Raw genomic sequence first — 23,777 nt, 5'->3', positions numbered from 1 at the left:
CCCTCTGTCTCTCGCTGTTAAACTGGGAGCATTTGTGAGTGAGCATGTGTATAAACACTACATTCCTGCCAGGGTTACACTCAAGGCCTGGAAAACAAAATGAAGCTCTTTCTTTGAAGTCCGACCCAACGTTCTATAGGGTGGAACTGTTAATCAGAGATAACCCTGCAGCATCTCATCTCTCTCTCCCTGTGCCTCCTCCGTTGTCACCCTCCCCTCTCTCTCCGTTTCTTCACCTCATACCTCTCTCCTTTTCTTATTGTCTTACTGCTATTTCTCCTTCTCTCTCTCCATTCAGTCAGTTTCCACAAGAGAATAACCATCTTATAGTGGTGTTTGGCTGATCACGTGCGTGTGTGTGTGTGTGTGTGTGTGTGTGTGTGTGTGTGTGTGTGTGTGTGTGTGTGTGTGTGTGTGTGTGTGTGTGTGTGTGTGTGTGTGTGTGTGTGTGTGTGTGTGTGTGTGTGTGTGTGTGTGTGTTGCTAGGGACTGTCAGTGGTGTGGCAGTGAGCCTACTGGTGCCAGTAAAGCAGATTATGAGTTGATTTTGGCGAAGGAGGCTGGTAATTCCTTTAAACCAACAAAGCCGTTCCATTAGCCCCCCGCTGGTATCCTGAAAACACATACTGTAACACTCCCAAAACACAAGAGAAAGCATAGCTAAACCGTACACACATACACGGCACCATCCCAAACCATGTCAACATGCGAGTAAGCTCACTTGCTTAACTAACTTGAAACCTATACTCTACGCACACAGAGAAGACATGAAACACACATAACTTACATAAACACATACTTGGAAACAACATTCGTTCAGGTCATTACAGAGACACACACTCACCGTTATATCTGAATGTGTCAACCAACAACCAGCTGCACAATTAATGTATATCTGGTTAATAAACAGATCAGAAGCTTATGTGTGCACACACCAACCTCCATGATTCAATTGCTTCAATTAAATTTAAGCTTTAAGATCTCAAATCTGGATACAATAATAATCATCATGTGCAAGTGTTTATTGTGACTCAGTGGTACATGAACAATGTGAAACAGACAGGACAGCACACTAACTGGCACATGGACAGACTGACAGACAGCGAGGCAGGTAGAACACAGACAGTAGATTTGGGGCTCTATGACCTGCTGCTATGGGATACACAGAAATACACACAAACACACACACACACCAGTTGGAATATTCAGACCTGCCACTGAACAGGATTACCTCTGTCAGGGGAGGACTGGTATCCCCTCATCGGCACACTCACACACATGCACACAAACACACACCATAATGGTTCACTGGGCTAGCTGATAAGAATGTGTGTTTGAATGTGTGTGCTGGTTAGTGTGTGTATGTGTGTGTCAAGAAGTCTCTGATGGCAAGGATTAGGGACTCTTGACTCCCACAGTCTCTAGAAGAACCAGCAAGAAAACATGGTGTCACACACACACACACACACACACACACACACACACACGTTGAGTACAGAGTGCTGTTTTGGATTTCACTTTAGTGCTTCCTACAGCACATATTTCACTCTTTAAAATATAACATGGAATAAAATCCAGATAAAACTCTCTAACAGTACTGAAACAAATACAGTAGTAATGTAGTTAATAAAGGAAATAGCATCTACATTTGATAAAGCATCTTAGAGAAATGTTTGATTTAGAAATACAATAGTGATAAACTTGAAGTGGAGCTCCTCTTTCCTTAGGCATTAAGCTATGCCTGCATCTAAACAACTTCAAAAGTAATCACATACAGTAAATGGGACACCTTAGACTATTTACTTTTTAATGTATGTACAAGAAGGAACTCGAGGCTTTGATCATAAAAGGTATGTGTTTGTGTCCTAAAGGACTATCGACCCATCAACAATTCTTCAAAGGTCAGCTGTTTAACCAACAAATTGACAGCCACAATACCATACATCTACAATAGAATAATTTTGATGTTCCATATTCACTAATTGTGGGGTAAGCAACTGATTTCCAGTGGACTGCACTCAGAAAAAACATAGAAAATACAAGTCAGAAAAAAATTCAATCGGACTAAATATAGAAATGGGAATAGCATGTCAGAATGGGAAAGAGAGGGGACCCGATGAATGTTAGGGAAAGAGAGAAGTAGCACTTAACCCCTGGTTAGTGGGGTCACATCCCTGTGGTAGTGGAGGAAGAAGGTCCCTGCACACACACATGCAGACAGAAATGAAGACACACAGAGAAACACATGAATATACACAAAATCATTTTCACGCAGAATGCGCATCTACATGCCTTCACTTTTCAGTGGTTTTGATTCTTAAGGGAAACATCTGGACCTGAGATGATCCCTCACAATGAAAACCTTTCAGCCTCCCACACACGCATGCACACACACACGCACACGCTTGGCAAATTGTATCTCCAGTGAAAACATTTTTAAATTTAGCTTTACTTTTTAAGGCTGTGTGAACTTATTTGAATGAAATAACAATAATCAATGACACACCAGAGGAGGAAAGACAGACCGAAGAAAAACAGAAATAGAACGGACAAAAAAAGACAGAAAAAAATGGACTAGACGGAAGGGAAAGAGGAACAGACAGATACACAGAGAGCAAGCGAGTGCAACTCAGAGAGAGAGAAAGCATCAATTATTTAGGGAAGGTAACGTGAAGCTTCCTTGGATCAGGCAAACTGCTGGCTTTTCCCCAGAGAAAAGAGAGAATGAATTAGGGTGAATTTATTAGAGACTGTGTGTGTGTGTGTGTGTGTGTGTGTGTGTGTGTGTGTGTGTGTGTGTGTCAATACAGTCCAGTCACCCACCCCGGTTTCTGTTATGTGGGTGCATAGCAAAACCACACACACTTTGTTTTCTCTCTCTCTATTGCAGGAACACAAACACACACACACACACACACACACACACACACACACACACACACACACACACACACACACACACACACACACACACACACACACACACACACACACACACACACACACACACACACACACACACACACACACACACCCTGAGAATCCCAAGCCTGTTTCCAGGTTCATTAATAAAACAGCAGCTCTTTATATGTGCTCTTCCCCTCGCTGTCTTGCCTTTCATCCTCTGTTTGTTCACACACACAGTGGGATTTGACTGTGAGCGTGTGTGTGTGTGTGTGTGTGTGTGTGTGTGTGTGTGTGTGTGTGTGTGTGTGTGTGTGTGTGTGTGTGTGTGTGTGTGTGTAAACTCCAACTGGGATTAGGGGATGGCGCGCCTGTTTGTTCATCAGTCAGACAATAGTCGGCCCCTCTGTGGTACATATAAAAATCTGATCTCTCTTTCATCATGAGTGCAGGGGAACAACACTTAATTCAAGCTTTTTCAAGGTAGATTTTTGTTGTCCATTCGGACCTTTCATTAAATGCTTAGTTCTTTTACATTCATAGATAAAAAATATACATTTGTATTCTATTAAATTGATAAGCACCAAGAATGAAACAACTCCCGACATTCGTATAAAGCAGTATGAAAATCTATGAAAAGCAAGGCTGCTGAAAATTGCTGGCCGCTGAAGAGCTGTTGCTGACCTGTATTGTTTGATGAACAGCTGTTAGTTAAACTGCATTTCTGCCGGGCAAGAAGGAGCAGCTAGAGGGGAAGGAAAATTAGAGAAGTAAAAAGGACACGAAAATAAGTTACAACAGTCGAGAATATAGTCTTAGGACCTGAATGAGTTTACATTTTAACCAAATGCATTTCTGTCAGTTTCTTCCACCTTCAACTGAATAGCAACTATCAAACTGTATGTGAGGGATGTAAGCCTCATGTAGGATTGTGTACATTTGTGGGTCTGCGTGCACCTTTGTGTTAGTGTGAATTAGTGATTGTCTTAAGTCTGTGAATACATATGGCTGACTCAGTGATTCTGTCTTCAACACAGCAGCTGCATCTTATCTGCACCGCTGTGACGTGTTTGTGTGTGTGTGTGTGTGTGTGTGTGTGTGTGTGTGTGTGTGTGTGTGTGTGTGTGTGTGTGGGGGGGTATCTGGAATAGGAATCTTAACAGTTTTCCACATTAGAGAAGAGGAAACGTCAGAATGCTATTGTAAGAGATCCACTTCCTGTCTGATAAGCAAAAATCTCTCAGTCACACACACACACACACACACACACACACACACACACACACACACACACACACACACACACACACACACACACACACACACACACACACACACACACACACACACACACACACACACACACACACACACACACACACACACACACACACACACACACACACACACACACACACACACACACACACAGAAACCCTGACAAGCAAAATGTGCTTTCTATTTCTTTCCATTCTCTCACTTTCTATCTGTTTCTCTTTCTTTCTCTAATAAGCAGAGGTTTGCCACTGAGGGCAGACAGGGCAGCGCAGATGAAAGAAAGGAGAAGACAAATTCTGAGAGAGAAAGACAGCAAAAACAGAAAGCTGTGAGTTTATGAGCGCAGGAGCAAAACTGCAAAATAGCTCTTTTTGTCCCGTGCATGTGCACATTGTGAGTAAAAAACGGAAAAGTGCATTACAGAATAAATCAAACCACCAATTGGGCATAGAATAGCAGGCATTTACGTAATCATATTTTTTTAAGACAGGTCAAAAACTGAAGGAATAACATGAAAAGGGAGAAAGGAAAGAAGTGAAGTCATATCCGTACAGGTCCCATGAGGGCTGTGAATGTTTGTTAAAAGTGTGATCAACTATGGCAACAAAACAAGTCTATCTTTCTGTACATCATGCAGAAAAATCATTTCTGGTGGCTAAAATAAATGTTGACAAAATAACAGATTCAATAAAACAAGTAAGATGTGATCAAATATTACTAGATCAATAATAATCCTGGCTCAGTTTTGCCTGTAGAAGTTTCAATCTTCATAACTCCACCGTACATAACATTGAGCTCATTACAACATTGTAATATAAGCAGTGTTTCATATTGTCTGGCTTTATCACACTTTGTTATGGGCAGAGTTTACATTTAAAATCAACACACTTTCTCTGCTTATCTGCTTATCAATTTTACTTTTTGTTCCCATCTTTCTTCTACTTTCATTTTTCTCCTAACAACTTTCCCCCTTATGCTCTTTTGGTTGAATTTCACTGATTTCTTTCCCTCGTCTCTCTCCTTTCCTCTCCACTCAAATCTCCTTTCTAACTCCTATCATCTCTCTTCTTCTCTTTATCTTTTATCATGCTCTATTTATAGCCCTTCTTTATTCTCCCTCTCCTTAACATGACCCTGTCCTCTATCTCTGTTACTCCATCCATCCTACTCTACCTTTTCTTTCAGTCTCTCAAACTCTGATCACTTCTCTCCTTCCTCTTCTCCTCAACTCCTCATTATACGCTTTGTTCTTGACTTCTATCTCTCCCTTTCTGATCCCAGTTGACCTATGTGACCCCTAGTGGTAATCCTCATAGTAACTGTGTGAACATGGTTGTCCCCTTGGGTCTATGGAGTATCAATGTGTCCACACAAATTCCCTAAACATGACACCTACTCCGATCTTCTTCCAAGTCTCTGGAAAAATAAACAGGACCTCTAGTTTATTGGTGCTAAACTGGCAAAGTGTCCCGCTATCGCCTTACGCCATGAGGAAGGTAATATATGCTTTTGGTGTCCTACATTACCAAGTCTAAGTGTAATTTAGTATCTGTGCTGTATCACATCACTGTATTAGCTTTATCTAACTACACTGAGTTTTAATTAAAGGAAATATCTCTGTATGTTGTATAATGTATCCCAAACACCTATTGTTAAAAAACACTTAAACTCTGATCATCGTAGTTGTATGAAAGGGATCAGAAAGTCTGCAGTCATTGTCTGTGTGTGTCTGTGGATGTGTGTTTTAGGGTAGGGGTAGGGGGCTACATGTATTTGCCTGTGGGTCACAGTAGGCCCATCTGTTGTAAAGTAAACCGAATCATACACACAGCTAGAAAAACTCCCCCTGCAAACATGACCTCACCATACCCCTACTCTCTCTCCCTCCCTCTCTCTTTATTTCACACACATCAGATAAATACTGTAAATACAGATGGTGTGTTTTTTTATACAAAGACATATGATGTGTTTCTATGGCAAGAGTATTTTTCTCAAGTTACCATCCATTCTTATCTACTTAATTATTAGACAACCATCAAACGAGTAGCATGAATATTAATCTCATTTCAAATGATGTCCACACCCAAAAATGTTAACGCATGCATTAAATGCCTAAACACACAGCTAACACTCCTTTTCATAACGAAGCCTACATATAATACTCCTCACAGTGACCAGTACCATCCCTGCAATACACACTCACATAAAGTCCAGGCAAGCCTTGTCCATGGTGCTGAGCGTCTGAGTGGACAGCTTAAAATTTAGCTCAAAACCTTCTTTAATAGCTCTGACTTTTACACAAAATGTTTTACATTCATAAAAACAAATTACATTACATTTAGGATCAACGCCTCATCAGCTTCTGCATAGTATGTTGGTTTAGACAGCCACTGCAGGCTGTTTTGCGTGTGTCATAATAACGGTTGATGTAGAAATTCCTGAGATAAAGGTATTACAATTTAACAACAACAATATTGACTGACCATCAAATGATTCTGTTTTTTTGCAATTTGTTGTCATGAAGGCAATGTTTATTAACAAGGTAATACTTTTTGGCCAAGATTCTTTCATACTATCCATTCTTGAAGTCACTTACTGTAGCTAAGTATCCCATTAGACTTTATTCTCAGCCAGTCGTGATATTCAGCAGTTTTGTATTCGACAACATTTCCGGTGTCTGTTTTCTGCCGCTGCTAGCTTGGTAGTTTCGAAAACGCTAGTAAACGTTAGCCGATATTTTTAACAACTAAGCTAATGCTAGCTAGCAGGCTACTGTACTGGAAAAACGTTCCAACTTTGCCAGTTATTTCACGGAGTAAAATAAAGACAGTGTCGCTTATTATCCTGCAACCTTACAGCAGTATTTAAGAGTTCACTTACAGTTCAAATCTTCCATGAAAAGATATAAATATTTCAAATTCATGCATTAAAAATCAAGACTGGCATACATATAACAACTTTAGATGTACATTTGTATTTGCTTTCTTGCTACACCGTTTACTTTTTTGCCCACCTCTCAGGAAGGCTATGAAATGTTCCAGTGTTGAACTCTCTGAACACTCCAGCTCATCCTCCTGAAATTGCGAGTACGGCACAAGGATAAATTGCACAATGATCTATCTCAACGGATATGTATGCTGGGCCTTTAAGCAGCATTTTATCTTTACACTGCCTGGGAGAAACACATAAGGGCTGCACCACAAACTTTGAGAAACAAAAAATTGAAATGAAAAATGAGGGTTTTGTAGCTGCCAGAAGGCACAGTGACAGTTTGGAGCTTTACGAAGACAATAGGCCAAGGGCAAAGCGGCGAGAGCATTACTATCTGCATAAATGTTTAGTGAGAAGGGATAGGCCTTTGCACTTTCTGATATTCAGACACTGAAACACTACTATAGGTGGTGGTTAAAAGTAAGCTATGAACAATTAGGCATTAAGAATAATGATATCATTGTATTTTGCTCAACTTGTTTTTCCCCTTTCAACTCACTGCCCAGGATTTACTTTCTTTCCTGTAGTAGCAAAAGTAAATATTGCCTGCTTTCTGCAAAGTTCAAACAAACATCTGAGAGGTGAGTGAGCAGTATTTAGAGCAGAGAAGTGGAGAAAAAGTTAAAGAAGAGACGAGGTATGTGCGCTGCTTTCTGTCTGCGTTTGTGCTCTATATCCTGAGATGGGAAGAAGTTATGAATATGCATAAAGCACAGCGCTACACGCAGGTGACATGCTTGACTTGTATTACTGCTGTGAACAACTGCACCAGACAAATGTTTCCTGCCTTTCTCCTTCTCTCGGGAACAAGGGATTGAGGGAGAGAAGAAGAGTAATCTCATGGGAACGTTTTTCTTTTTCACTTTGTGGATGAAAAACCAACACACACTAATGATGCAGACTCACATGTAAAGAGGCACCAAACCATAGCAGCTCATGCTCAGGCAGAGACAAGAGGATACAGAGACATACCCACAACCACACACACAGAAGACTTGCTGCCTCACAAAACTGTATGCAAACACTTTTTCTTTTCAAAGTGTATTTCAGGGGAATATTCTGCCCTCCTTTCCAACTCATTTAGAGACGGTTGTTAGCTAGCTGAAGGGCTACATATGCAGAATTCATATACTTACTGTGAAGTGAAGATCCTTTCCTTAACATAATTGGATTTTGTTTCCCTTATTATCTTAGACTAGATTTTGAGAAAATAATAAGTACTTTGTCAACTTAGAAGTCACAAAAATGATGCTCTTATCTCTCTTGTCGTAATAGCACGGCGACAGATAAGTCATTAGATTAGTCATTTGGCTTCTCATAGCATTGACAAGAAACATGATAATAGCCCAAATAATAAGTCTATTAAAGCCGCTGATGAGACATTTGAAATGAAAAAAATATATTCTTCAGCTCTTTAATAAGACAAGAACAAGTGCAGAGAAGTCTGAAAAAGATTTCAGCAGAAAGTGTGCTGAGAAAAGGGAGGGATATGGAGCAGACGGTGTGTCTCTCGGGAAAACAAAGACTCCAGTTTTACAGCAATCAGGATCCTCAGAGAACAACCGAGAGAAAAATATAATGTCCCATTTCTCCTGTATATGCTCCATAATGGACATTTTGAGTACTAAATTAGCAACACTGTTTCGAGCTGAGTCATGAAAGTAAAGTTGTTGATAAAGTAGCAGCAGAGGAAAATCTTTAATCACAAACTTAGTCTCGATGTGTGTGTTTAAAATAGCCATTGTTTTACGTTTTTTCCAAGGACAGGAGTCACAAAGAGAAAACAGTGTTGAGAGGAAGATGGCTGAAGAAAAGGGAAAAACAAAAACAGAAAATGAGGTGGTACAAAGGGGATTTAGGGAGAGGGCTATGGACGAAGGGGCAAAGGGGAAGACGAGGGAGGTGAGCGGGGTCAGACAGCGGGAAGAAGCTAATGTCTTTATTTCCTGGTGAGGTGGGACCTTGCATTTACCCCTGAGGTCAGCGGTCATGGACAGGGTCACTCGGGGTTCTGTGAGGGGGGGATCTCTATACACAAGAAGAGAGAATATCTATATAACAAAAAAGAAGGCGAGAGAACAAGAGCAAGAGACAGAGTAATGGGAGGAGGAGAGGAAGAGAAAGAAGAGGGAGACCTAGTTTCAGTCTGGAGGGGAATGTGCAGAGGTGGAAAGGTTGAGCCAGGTTGAGGAGGTGAGAGTACTCCAGGGAGAAAGGACGGACACACACACAAACACACACAAAATAATTGTTGATGTGGACAGTAGGTGTCTTGTCTGATGGAGTGTCTATGCTGTTTATTTGTTTGTTTGTGCTATACATATGCATTCGTTCTGTATTTGTGTGTGTTTTTTGTCCAAAGTGCATGTGTATGTTTTCTCTCTAGAGACCGTGCTGACAGATAAATACAAACTGGCACCTTCTCTAGAGTATTGTTAGCAGTTATCCTCTTGAACCGCTTGACTTACTGCCTTTTATTGATGTAAATCGCATTTGTCAAAACAATGCGATAAATATCCCGTCTCAACTGGTCTCTGTGGCTTTCCAGCTTTTATTCCACCATGTAACAGCATTACCGGCAATCACATGAATTAACTTTGACAAACACAGAAAGATAAAACAGAGATTAAATCTCTTTATTGTTCCTCGAGGGTATTGTTACTGCATCGAGTCCTATTTAAACTCAGCTTGGCACCTTTTACTATACCATTTATTAATTAAAATGGTCAATTATTTCATGAACAGATCATTTGACATTTTATTTCTTTTTTTAGCATTATCGCTGGCTGTCTATTTGTGGAAGTCGTAGAAGTGCTGGTGTGTGTGTGCTTCTGTGTATGTGTGTGTGAAGTGTTCCACTGGACCCTCTCCATTTCCTTCAGTTTTGAGGCTAATGGTGGTCTCTTACAGCTAATTAATGACAGCTTTGAAACTAGGACTCTCCACGATAGATCTAGCTCACACACAGGCACATGCGCAAACACAAATTGGGAACTTCCACAGGTCCAACCAACAATACAGCACAAAATGAGTGAGTGAATTATGTTAGGCTTTTCCATGAGCTTGTTCATACTTTATCCACTGTTAAAACAAGTCATGATTAAGTATAAGTCTTACTTTTAGTTTGTGGGTTGTGATGCATTGAGAAGATGTTTAATTTGGAAGATGTCCAAAAAGTGGATTTATGAATAATTTTCCCGCTGCTATTTACGTTAGCACTGTTATTTTTAACCTTGACCCAAAACACTTTTATAACACAACACTTCTGCTGCTTCTACTTTTTCCCAAATGAACCCTTCCTCAGAGGAGCAAGTTTCCTGATCTGAACATCTGTCCACAACTACTTTCATATATCTTTATGTACTTGTAAATCTCTTTGCAAGTACGTGTAGAAAAACATGTTGTATCTCGGTCAGCGATATGATTCATGAAAATGGCACGCTGACTGGAGTCACACAGAGAGAGAACTGTCTGTTCTCCAAAAATACATCATCTGACTAATATCATGGCAGTCTGGTGCAAACACACACACAAACACACATATACACACACAACCTGATAAAGATTCAAATGCAAGACTTGCTGCTGAATTTGTTATACGGGTTGACAAGTTCAACCCTGCAACTCATATTTCTTCCATTTCTCAAATTTCTGTCGGTTTAGCGTAGGCATGTGTATGACAGAAAGTGACCCAGGACACTATAAATAACCGCTCACAGGCTCAGCTCACTTTTAGACCCCCTATTGCTGTCCAGATCTAGCTATTCCTGTCTTACCCCTGGATGACTGTTATGCAGCAGGTTAAAATATCCCTCAATGATAATGCAAATGTGTAATCAACAAAGCCTTCCAATTTTCTTGGTAAGCTTCAACTTGAAATGTTCTTCGTACGAGTGCCATCATTGTTCATATTGGAAACTACTATCCAAGACAAGTATGTTCGGGAGCTTTCTGATTATTTGACTGGTGTTTTTAGCCTATTGCTAGGTTCCCTCTTTCAACCAAGCTTCATCTTATGGATGCTTCCACTTTCTAAATGGATTGGATGGCTGAGTGACTCGGCAGATTATAATGCTGGTTTTACCCGTATTATGGTCTCATTGTAGAGTTTTTCTTGCTTTCAGTCAAAAGTATCTTCTTTATCAAAGGTGACTCAGCAGGATATGAATCTGGCTCTGGTCAGAGATCGCCTTTACACCACTATTTCTATCCGGTACTGGAGTTATTCTTGTTCCTGGTCTCACTGCTGGACATCTGTATGACAGAATGTGATTCAGTCAGCTATAAATATGAGTGGCCTTTCTGCTCGGCCAGCCACGTGGATTAGCAACTCTTCCTGCTTTTCCACTGGACTCCAAAACCACATTGCAGCACACACACAGATACACACAGAGAGAGATTGATGATGAGTATGAGAGTGGTGAGATGCAGCTGAGAATTAGCTGGACAAAAACACTGTCATTTACATTGTCTATTCTAGTTTATACCTCAACACTTTATTTGTGTCCATCTTTCTTCTCTCTCTCAGTTGAACTAGTCTTTTTTACTCAAAAGTTCAAGTTGTAAAAGTTAAGTTAATTAATAAGAGTTAGGCTACACCTGCTAACACAACTTATGTTACCTTAAACTGATTTTACACACAAGATAATCAATACAACACAGTATCCACTTTTTGCTTTTTCTGGAGCTTTCCACCATTGGGAACTTTGATCTTGTATTGACAGGCAGTTGTACATTGGGATGAGATGTAACCCACAATGTTGTTTATAGATGGACTTTGATGTTGCATGATTCACCTCCAGTGGACAGCTAGGGAAGGTGAGCACGTTTTTGTTTTACTCCACTGATTCGTAAGCAGAAAACATGAAGACAGTAGCACAGAAGGTAAGAAGGACATTAATGAAGAGGACACATTTGAACAGAGGTAAGCCTGCTTGTAATGTACTATCTTGTAGTATAGCTTGTAGTTTGAATGTTAAAGAAGAGTCAATGTTTAAGAAAGTCACCAGAAATAAGTTTTACGCACTACAAAAAGAGGCGGTCCTTGAAAGTTTTTCTCGTTTTTTTGATTGGACTAATTAATTTGACACACTAAATGTTTTTAATTTGATAAAAGTACATGGATGGAATTGGAATTCATAAGCAGGGTAAGTATTTTATTTTTTATTACTATAGTCTTCTTCTTAAAAACGGTCTGTCCTTTCCTTTCCTCTTGCTGTCCCCCCCCCCCCCGACACACAAAGCTCATACGAAGAGTTAATCATCTTCACGTACACAGACCCTGCACCATTAACACCTTTTGAAACAGCTGTTTGTCTTGTGTAAATGTTCATGGAAAAAGGACTGATCCGTGTTACCTTAATAACATTGTCTTACACCTGTCTGTGACACCTGAGATGTGATAATGTTGTGAAGCACTCTTAAAGGTTGGTGGAAATTTGACATTTTGATGAACCTATATAGGAGATAAACAATTACTAATCCAGATCACAAAATTATATGGCATTTTGGAACTAAATGTGTCTGAAAATCAACATTTTTCTCCATCTTCAGTGCAGGGTCAATGTTCAACACTATTATATTTCATGATCAATGCCAGACGTCAAAACAAACACAGTCACTCAGGCTTGTTGACCTTAATTACTTAATGCCCATTCTATCTATGTACTATGTCAGATCTGTATATAACACTGGTACTCATGTGTTAATACATGTAATTGGTGGGTATAAGTAGGAGTTAATTAAACTAGTACAACGGCTGGTACACGATACTCATCCTAGGAACATAGCAACGACCCACCATCACACTCACACACACACACACACACACACACACACACACACACACACACACACACACACACACACACACACACACACACACACACACACACACACACACACACACACACACACACACACACACACACACACACACACACACACACACACACACACACACACACACACACACAGCACTTAACCACCATGTGATCGAGAGATATTTAAAAGGGGGCTGATTGAATTAAGCAAGTCATCTCTTCTCATCCCCAGATGGAAAGTATCAATATATTTATATTCACTAGTGTTATTAATAACACCCAAGAGGCAACTAGACACCGTGAAGTAGGGTGACAAACAGATCCTTTGACTATTAATAGAAGGGAATGGAAAACTATGATCAACAGGCAGAGAGTGAGAGAGAGAGGGGCATCTCATGACATCAACATTAGGGCCAAGCACAAGACGGTGACGGAGAGCGAGCCATTAGAGTAGTCAATGTGTTAGTTATGTTTTATGGTGTTGGAAAAGAAGAGAAAAGGCAAATGTCATGTGTGTTTCAGATCATGTGTGATATGTACAGTATGGACAGTTTTTCAGGTTTCTTTATAAGATAACAATACTAAACGCGTATGTCAACAGCCTCATGATGAATAGCAACTTTTGATATCTGTACATTCCTAATTTCTTAAAATGTTCATACACATGACGCAAGCTTTTTAATCAAATGGTAAGCTGGAGGAAAGTTGGTAAGAGCAAATGTCAAACATTCTTCAGCGGTCAAAGTGAGATGCACAATGGACTTCCATTAGCTACGTCACTGTAAATGAGAGGACCAATCAGGTGTTGTTCTGTTGGTGTTGGCAATTATCCCAATTGCTAATGATGACACTTATACTGCAAACTTGGACACGTTTTAAGTCTGCTAGACATGTGTTTACAATGAAGCTGACCAACAACCACCAAGTAATCTGACTCGTCAGCAGTCTAACTACACTCCCTACACAACCATCTACACATCTTAGTGAGTAACCCATACACCCATGTTTTTAATTGCAAAGGGCGACACTTTAAGCTGATGGTCTTGTTTCGAGGGAGCAATAACATTTCCATCCCAAACGTTCCAAATTGTGTTCCTGCTGGTGTTAGACAGTCCAACAGTGCGGTGCTACAGTGCCTAATAGGGTGGTTCTGTTCCCAAAATCTCGCACTGACATTCCAAAGTAAAACGTTATCATAACCAATAATAACTGAGAAATGGGGTTGAATCTGAGCACCTTACCCAATGTTTATTTATGTTTTTAGAGTTTGGACCAATGTGGCTGGGGTAAATGTTCTCTCACAGAGTCACAGGAGCCTGTGATTATCAGTTTCCAACAGACAAACAGCCCAAACTACAGCAGAATACACACACATAAAAAACACAACCACACACAAACACTGAGTGTAAAGGGTTGGACCATGTGGTCTACTCACAATTTATATTTTCATCATAAACAAGGTGGTCTGGTGGCTGAGTACGGAGAGGAAGAGGGATAAGAGGAGGGCTGTATTAGAGCATTATGGACTGCTCCCTCTCTCTCACTCTTATTCCATTCCATTACCAGTGGCCATCCTGTGACCTCTGACCTGTGCACTTTATGCCTGCATTAGCTGCTTACCTACTCTGATGCTGAGGAGGCAAACGTCAGCTCTGCTGGAAGTGCTTGGTCACAACGGGCCAAGAAGCAACATTCTATGTCATGGCTTCTTTTATTTAATTACGTGCTAATATTGAGTGTATTAACAAAGAAAATGTTTCTAATCAAGATTCAGGAAACATGCATATACTGAAAATGGTAACAGATGGGATGCCATGTTAGTGTTAAACTGTTAAGATACGAGTCAATAAAGGTCAGCTAAGATAAATAAAAAGGATTTACTGAGTTTCAGTGAACATGCTCTAAGCTTTGTAGCCTTTCTTCTGGAAACAGGGCTATTTTTTCTGACTGTACATTGCAAACATTGGCTTTGTTGTTTGGCAAGTTTGCTCTTTTTCTCCCAAAGAGTGCCCTTTACATTAAGTCTTGCTACTTTCAGTCACAGTCACGCAAGTCCTCCTGCACTACAGGGATTTATGTATTCCTCTAGGAAAAGAGGTCACCTTTGTCTAACTCTATAGATCTTGCCAACTAACGTCCTGAGGAAAAATACAATAATATGAACTTCAGAGGAGGTGCATCACATTACTGGATCTGTCGCCCACTCTGCAGCATAGTTTATGCGGAGCACCAAACCAACACTTTCTGCTGGGGCAAGGCCCTGCTCTTCATGCATGATAGAAATGATTTTATAAACTGGATACTTTTACATTTCTTTTACAAGAAAGTGAATTAAAAAAGAAACTTAAACTTTTAAAGGAATATTTGGCTGCTTATGATTTGGTTTAAAAAGCTAAAATAAAGCCAGTGTGAAGTTGAGGTCTCATGTAAGTCAATGAGATGCTGCTGACGTACAATCTCACACCCAGTCTTAACACACACTGCACTGTGTATTGCAGGTTGACTTTTACAGTGTGATATCAAAATAGGGCAATGCAAATTTGTCTTTAATGTTGCACAACTAAAAACATGCCATTCACAATCAATCAACGACACTTAAATTCCAAATAAAAAAATATAGAGTTAAGGAATGTGATATGTTCTTGAAAGAAAATGCATAGAAAGTGACTACACTTTAAGGCCGCAATTTTGGTTTCCCTGCCGATTTATTAAAAGGTAGCTATATGAAAGACAAAGGTACAGAAATAAACCTCTTTATAAAACTTCAAATTTAAGTTCATGTGCTGCCTTTATAGTGTTTAAAAATATATATATATAAAACAAGATAGAAGCAAGTATCTATTAGTGCTATTCTATGAGTACCAGCAGGCAACGTCCCATCTATCTTTAGTATTTCCATGAATACAGTGCTGAGGGGCAAAACATGCTGTCCTCCTGCTAATGAAGCTTTCAGCCCTGCGCTACAACCACACAATGACAGCTGGCAGGGGAGGGGCAGGAACTACACGCCATGAAATAAGAGGGGGTAAAAATTGATTAGCAATTTTCATTTGCGCTAAGCTAAACAAAAGAAGGCTGCTACCCTACTCTGCATATCATCATGGGGTGGGAGAGGAGGAGGGTGGTGAGGAGGGTGTTGATGGTGTTGGGGTGGGATGGGAAGCGATCTTCCAGAGCTCAAGGCATCTATTGTTTAGTTAGAGAGGATGTGAGTGTGGGGGAGCAAAGAGAAATTCGGGATGAAGAGGCAAGACGACCAGGGATTGAGAAAGAGGGAAGAGATGATGAGGACAGAAGAGAAGAAAGGGGATAAAGTGAAGGAGAGGACTCAGAGGAGCGGAAGGAGGCAGGTGAGATGAAGTTGGGTTAAAAATGATGGCTGGTAGAGGGATATTGAGGGACACAAGGGAAAAAAGGGTTAAAAGAATAGGGGAATAAAAGAGTAAAGAGGGGGAAGACCAAAAGCTGAAAAAACTTCATTATCAAAATTAAAGCTGGACCTGGACAGACTAGCAAACCTCTTTGAGAAACAAAAGCAAAGTGGCAGGGTAAAAAAACAATACACCATCACTTTTAGTTTATTAAAACCACTGGATACAAAGGCTATGACAATAGAGGAATTTGCCAACACAGAGAAAAAAAACTGCAGTAGGTGTGCAGAACTGTGGCCAAGCCATGTTGTCGTATGGGCAGTTTTATTGAAGGTTTTTTTGGCATGACCACGCTGCGTGATGGGAACAAATGCATCTTTGTTTGTGTATGTGCATGTTTTTTTTAAAGCACGTTGTCATTCATTTGTAGTTGCTTGATTATGAACACACACACATACACACAGGAATAAATGCAAAAAAGGTGAGAAAAATAGCAGCTGGGAAGTGAGTGAGGGGGGGGGGGGGGGGGGGGAAATCAACAACTTTTAACCAAAACACTGTACACAACTCTAAATTTAATTTTCTGCAAGATTAAGCACAATAATGACTAGCTATATAAAAACCCATAACTAATGGCTTCCAATGAGCCAATCTATAGGCATTGATCTGCTCAGTATCGCGTAGACTCGCAGCGCAGAGCCTATAAATGAAGGAGGGAAAAGGCAGGAGGGGAAAGGAGAGAAGAGCACTATTTGGAAAAAAGATGAGTGGAGGAAGACGAGAGACAAGAAGTGGTTTGTGAGAGAGAGAGGGGTACGAAAGAAAATGGAGGGTAAAGATGAAGGGGACACATGAGAGGCAGAAGAGGAGAAAAGTACAAAGGAGAAAGTAGAGAGAGAAATATTTCTGGCTTAATCAGTATTGCAGTAGTTGGCTGGATGAATGAATATCTATATCTTTGAATATCTCATTTCCAACCAACTAAAAAAACAAACAAGAAACACAATGCTGCTAAAGCAAGGGCTATAGGAAATGAAAGGGGCACAGCTTGTGAACATATACAGCTCCGGAAAGAATCAAGAGACTACTGCAGTATTATCAGTTTATCAGTATGTCTTTGAGTTAGATTGTTTTTAATTTGTTTTATTGTATTCTAGAAACTACAGTGAACATGTATTTGGGTTGGAATTCAACAGACACTGAACTGGCATGTAGAGATAAAGATTTAAGAAAATGTGGAGTGGTCTCTTAATTTTTTCCAAGGCTGTATAATATGCTTTATCGCTATGGGTGGAATGTTACCAAGTTTTATTCAAACCTAACATAAATGCTATATTACATTGGAAGAAGATAAAGGATTATGGAGCTGACTAATAGTCAGGATATCTTGGTCTGAGCTACCTGAGAATATCAGGTTCATGAAAATCCAACGCTAAAAGGACCTTAGAACCCATTTAAGGCCTCAGTGTCCTCTAATCAAAGTGTCACATCCCATGCATGGGAACATTTGTTTCTATCCTTCATGTGTTCTTCAATTAGCGATAAGCCAGATGTGCTGCAACTTTCCTCTCAATACTTTTTCTTTCCTTCTTCAAACAATCACTGCTGGAACTTTTCGTTTATCTAAACCATTGCTAAAACACCGATGCTTTTAAAAGAGTCCGTCTGAAAGTGTCTGCTATTATCCCAATTTCAACGATTACCACTTTTTGACGAGTGGCCTTTTGAATCAGATATAAACTCTATTGCCTCCAGACATGGTGGGACAACACATCATGAGAACTCATTTTAAGTGTAACAGCACCATTAGCTACACAGAATTATGGAGTTGACAGCTAAATTGTGCTAAATACACACTCAGGTGTAGATAGGGACCCTAATAAAGCACAACACTGTACAACTCCTTGCAATATGTCCCTACCTTAAGACTATAACGCCATTATCCATCTAGTGGATGCACTAATCCTGTAACAACAGCGGCATCTTTGTACGTGGTAAGCACAACTACAGCAACCCAGCTGGTGTTAAAACATGTCACAATAAAAATAAATCATTATATTTTTTAAAGGTTATTAAGGCAATTAGCTATCTAGTGGTATTCTACATAGCTAATCCTACACTTGACAGCTTTTTAGAGGCTCACTGACTAAGAACTAAAGGTGGTGGCTTGTGGAGGAGGATGGAGTGAAATGAAACAATCCTCCGCTGAGAACGCACAGAAGCTTAAATCCGGAGAGGGCTGCTTGCGTTAATCCCCATGGATTAAGCTTCTAAATACTCCTATTCAAGCCAATTAATTCATGCATATATCTGTCTTCAGCTCTTTTCATGTCATTTAAGATGATGGAGGGCGACTTCCTGATCAGGAGGAGGGAGGATATGTATCTACATTAATGCACACAGGGCTCTCTCTTCAGGACCACGCGGCTACATACATCCTGATGCGCGCACACGCACACGCACACGCACACGCACACGCACACGCACACGCACACGCACACGCACACGCACACGCACACGCACACGCACACACACACACACACACACACACACACACACACACACACACACAGAAGTATACATTGAGAGTTAAATGGCGAAAATGATGGTGGGAGGGTGAGGATTGAGAGGGGCCTCCAAAAGTTGACTGACGTATTCTGACAGCTGAATACTAATCATGAGATCAACCTCTGGCTAAATCTACAGGATCTCACTGGGGCCTCTGGCTGGGAGAAGCATAAAAAGGATTAGCAGTAAATACAGCAGGCTTAAAGAGAACAGAGAGACACCAGTGGACAGACTGAACAACTTGGAAAAGAAAGGTTGAGAGGAAGAAGCAACTAAGAAGGGCAAGAGGGATCCAAGTGGACAAGCACTTTGACCTAGAAGTATGTAAATGATTTGGGTTTTATGGTTCCCCAAGGACAGTGAAATAAGAACAATCATTTAATACATTGGCCGGAAAAAACTTGAATTAATTTCCTGTTTGAAATGATGTCACTTCTTATATGCCGTCCCTAATGACATCATTAGAAACCACGAGTCTCTTGTTACTAGAGTGTGTGCGTGTTTGTGTGCATGTGTGTATGTTTTTGTGTGTGTGTGTGTGTGTGTGTGTGTGTGTGTGTGTGTGTACACAAGCAAGCTGGCATGCAGTTACTGCTGCAAGGAGTATTAATAGGAATTCGCATCACCCAGAAAGGCTTCCAGATAAATACAAGCTCACATCAGGCGCTCGTCTCTGATCAGATTTCATCCTGCCAATAATGTCCGAAGCTCAACATTTATGATATAATGTAATCTGATTACCCAAAAAATGTAACTACGTTCACCTCACACATAGATCTGATAAAGATATACAAATGTGCACTGGGGAATGTGAATGATGTAATTCGTCAGAACCTGAAGATGGATGATGCCTCACCTTACAAAGTGTTGGGTGAAGCTTGCAGCTCAGTAACCACAACCCACAGTTATATACCCAACAAACAGCTACATGTGTTATTAGTGAGATGTGCCTTTGGCTTCCCACTGACAGCAGATATTACTGCTGATGGAAACAGCTGTGGGTATGTCCACCACTTCCTGAACCCTCTACAGCTGCAGAGTCAGCACCTTGGAGCTTTGGAGAGCAGCCCTGACAAAATCTGTAAGATATAAAATTGAGCCGATGGTGTGATTAGCTGGCCGTGTTCAATGCTCAATGATTTATTATTCAAGCTGTAAATGAATGGTAGGTCTACTGCAAAAGAATGGCAATAACTTTACAACAGCACAGAAGTAAAGCGATTACAATAAGGTGAAAATCATGATCTGCACTAAACCCATGCTTCATATATTTGGGAGGAGTTGGTACTGCCCATGTTACCGTGCCCAGAGACTAACTCGCTACTGACTGACAGGAGGGTTACACATTTTAGAGGAAACCAACTCAAACGCCGACAGATCGTACAAATACCACAAAAGAAAGACCACGGTTAGCTTGAGTTTTAACCATGGTGCAAATGCTAAACCTCAGGAAATTAGTCAAACAGTAATAAATCAGAGCTACTACAAATCCAAATTCTCAAATAAGAAAATGACAAATCATTTAAATGTCTAACATCCTAATATGTACGCACAATTATGAGAACAACTGAGATACAAGCATACTGGGAAAAGTCCTCAATGTCTTTTTTGTGTACGTTAAAGTGTTTTATGTTGTGTTTTTTAGTTCAAATAACTCAAATAGCAACCGTTATATCTACAATATCATAAACTCCATGAAAGGCATCGATAAACAAAGACATTTTGATCTCAACATGGCTCATATACTTATTTCATGATACTGAAATAAGGTTAAAAAAATGACTGAAGTTGGGAAACTCTTGTCACGTTTAACCTGCAACAGGTGAAAATATTGGACACGCATGGTGGTCGACAGTACAAGCCTGACCAGCATCATTTCAAAAGTGTCTTCCAAGATCGCTCATAGAAATGGAAAACATTACCCTTTAAATCTATAAACTCTGTTCCTCATCATTACTCTCTCTTATTTTTGACAGACACACTGGTTCTCTCACTCTGATCTGACATCAGCCCCTCTGATTGGTCGGACCCAGCTTGTGCACTAACCAGTGACACGCTTTAATTATTGAGCGGCTGACCTCAATTGGTTGGCTGGAACAGCCTAAAACACATTGCACCACAACCAAAACACACTGTGTGCACACACACACTGACACATTTGCACACCATGCTCACATACTCACAATCTCACTACATACTGCACACGTACATGCTCGCCCTGGGGACAGTTTCTGCAGTCTAAATATATACTGTATACTGTGGACAACATCCACTGTGCCTGTTACTCCTCTCAGTTCATTGATGCTGAGCAAATTAATTTTCATATGAATCATGCTGGGAAAATATGTTGTACAGTATATACTTTTTACATAACATGAATGAATTCAACTAAAAATACCAACAGATATTATTGAAAGTACATTTCTAGATCAAAGTACTTTTTTTAACATATTTTGCTGAGATTTTTAAATACTACATTTAAAATATAAAAGCTTGTAGTCATTTTTAAAAACAATCACATGTGTAACTACAAAAAGAGACTCTAAGTACTGTGTTCTATCTTTATTGTTTAAGAAAAGGTAGAAACATGCTTAGAGAGTAGGCTGTTATACCACTCAAACATTTTGTTTACTGATTCAAATATACTGTTTCATCAGAATATTGATATGACTTATAGCATGTGGTAAGTATTGGACCATTGATTAAAGCTCTGATCAAAACACAGAAGTAAAAAAACAGCAGCTTATATTGTCCGTCAGACTTTTTAAGAGTTTCATCTATGAGACGATAGGGAAAACCAATATAATTTACAGTAAACTTTTGCTGATGATAGGAGACACAAGTCCTGTGATATGCCTTTCATATCTGAGAAATGATACACATCCTTTGCTATGCTACTTATGCACTTAAAATGCCATAATTGTATTTCTAAATATAAATCGGAGAGTCTGATCTCTGTCACACTTGCCTCCTTACAAATGATCAAACACAGATACTGGACATGTGATATATCCACATTGCTTCAGGAGACATGATGCAACCAGGTCATTTTTAGATTAGGGGGCGATGGTATACTACTTAGAATATTAAATTCCTTTCCACTGAGCAGAGAGTACCTGCCTACCAAGCTCATGATGTCACCTGTTTGACACTTAATGCAATGAAATGGCACACGTCTTCAGCAATGACATCAATCTTGAGAACATCTTCAGGGACATGAGTGACATGTTGACTCATTATACTTTGATGAGTGTAACCCAATTGGGCTCCATGGCACGCTGTGTGTGGCTTGTGAACTATGATTAGTTACAAATAGTTCAATGGGTCACACCTCTTGGCTCTGATCCTGAGACAGCACGCTTTGAACTTACTTCCCCTAAGCCACAAGTCCACCACAGGTACGGTAGCTTAAGACAGTGTTTATCGTCTATAAACCATGAGGCAGAATGGTCAGTCATTTTGTGAGCTGCTTATCAGTTTAGGAAGTGTCAGAGAATCAGATTTGAATGTTGACCCTAAACTTTTTCTGCATGGTTACAGGTGGTTTGAGTGCCACATGGTGCACAAGTGTAAGAAAGTGTAATAAATACATACTATTTCCCCTCCAAAAGACCACTTAAAATGATTAAATGTTGCAGATTAGACAGATTAAAAAAACACACATGGACGCACACACACACACCCCCAAAAAAATGAGAACAGTCAAACAGAGCTCACAACATGGAGCTTCATGCATGCATGCGTGTGTCTATGAAGTTTGGCACTGTGTTTCTTTGGTCCATACGGCGTTTTGTATTTGCCATAATCCCCTGTCAGCAACACTTAGGCAGGCAGACAATAGCAGAGAAGATCGGCAGCCAAACCCCCTTCACTGTAAGCTTGGCAGGTCAGCGTGCAAGCAGCAGGTTTGACACACAAAACACACACACACATACACACACTGCACATGTACAATCATGAAACACACACACACAGAAACACTCATGTCCCGCTGAGATGCACGTTACTCACACCGTCTCCCGGCTCTCTTCAAAGAGTTGTGGTGCAGTTCTCAAGGACACGGCTGTCTGACATCTCCTCTCTTTCTCTCTCTCCTCTCACTGTGGCGTACTCTCTCTTCCTCTCTCCCACTCTCATTTGCTTCTCGGTTGCAGGACGCTGCCACAACAGATGCAAGTGTGTCGCTGCTTTTGTCCTCTCCTCCTTATTACTCCCTTTCCCCCTCTCTCTTTTCTTCTCTCCTCTCGGTCTGCAGCTGAGCGGCACAGCTCATTCTCTAAGCAATGAAGCGGGGCTTCTCTCTTTTTTTCAAGAGAGTGTTGGGTAGTATGAGAACGAGAAAGCGAAACAAGGAGGAAGGGAGGGAGAAAGAAGAGAGGACGGAGCGCTGGGCAAACTGACCAAACTGATGTGCTACTTCAGGACACCAGCGCTCTGCCGACAATCAGCCAGTCTTACTGCAAGAAAAACAAAGAGACTTACTTTAGAGTAGCAGAAGCTCTGAATCATCATAAATGTCTGAGTCCCACAACAAAAGAGAACATTGGGAGACGAGAACAACATAAAATGGACATATCTATTGGAAATGCATGTTGTGTCTCAAAGAATAGAATGCAAATCTAAAAGTGAACTCGAATTAAGATTTTTCATCTTTAAAACAAATATTTTATAGTAGTCCGTCCTAAAAAATAAAAAGGATAAGATATAAAAGGGAGAGAAAGTAATTGGATTGAAAGGGAAAGTGATTACTGTAAGTAAACCGAAGAAAGAGAAGAGAGCGGGAAATGTCTGAACAAGACGAAAGGGGAGAAGTGTAGGAGGGTGAAAAAGAGGAAGTCTGAGT

The 23,777-nt window shown here is 40.3% G+C and overlaps 1 protein-coding gene across 1 annotated transcript in view; it reads right to left on the bottom strand.

The window, feature by feature from the left end:
- The window catches only part of esrrga (estrogen-related receptor gamma a), a 149,171-nt gene that overhangs the window by 107,465 nt on the left and 17,929 nt on the right, over nt 1-23,777 (bottom strand). Inside the window, exon 2 of the mRNA XM_063882110.1 lies at nt 22,946-23,391. The gene's annotated coding sequence lies outside the window, so the exon portion shown is untranslated. The remainder of the gene's footprint in view (nt 1-22,945; nt 23,392-23,777) is intronic.

This window comes from Eleginops maclovinus, chromosome 4, assembly GCF_036324505.1.
Source record: "Eleginops maclovinus isolate JMC-PN-2008 ecotype Puerto Natales chromosome 4, JC_Emac_rtc_rv5, whole genome shotgun sequence".
Taxonomy (NCBI): Eukaryota; Metazoa; Chordata; class Actinopteri; order Perciformes; family Eleginopidae; genus Eleginops; species Eleginops maclovinus.
Note: the sequence above shows the minus strand (reverse complement) of the source record. Positions and strands in the feature narration are given on the sequence as shown.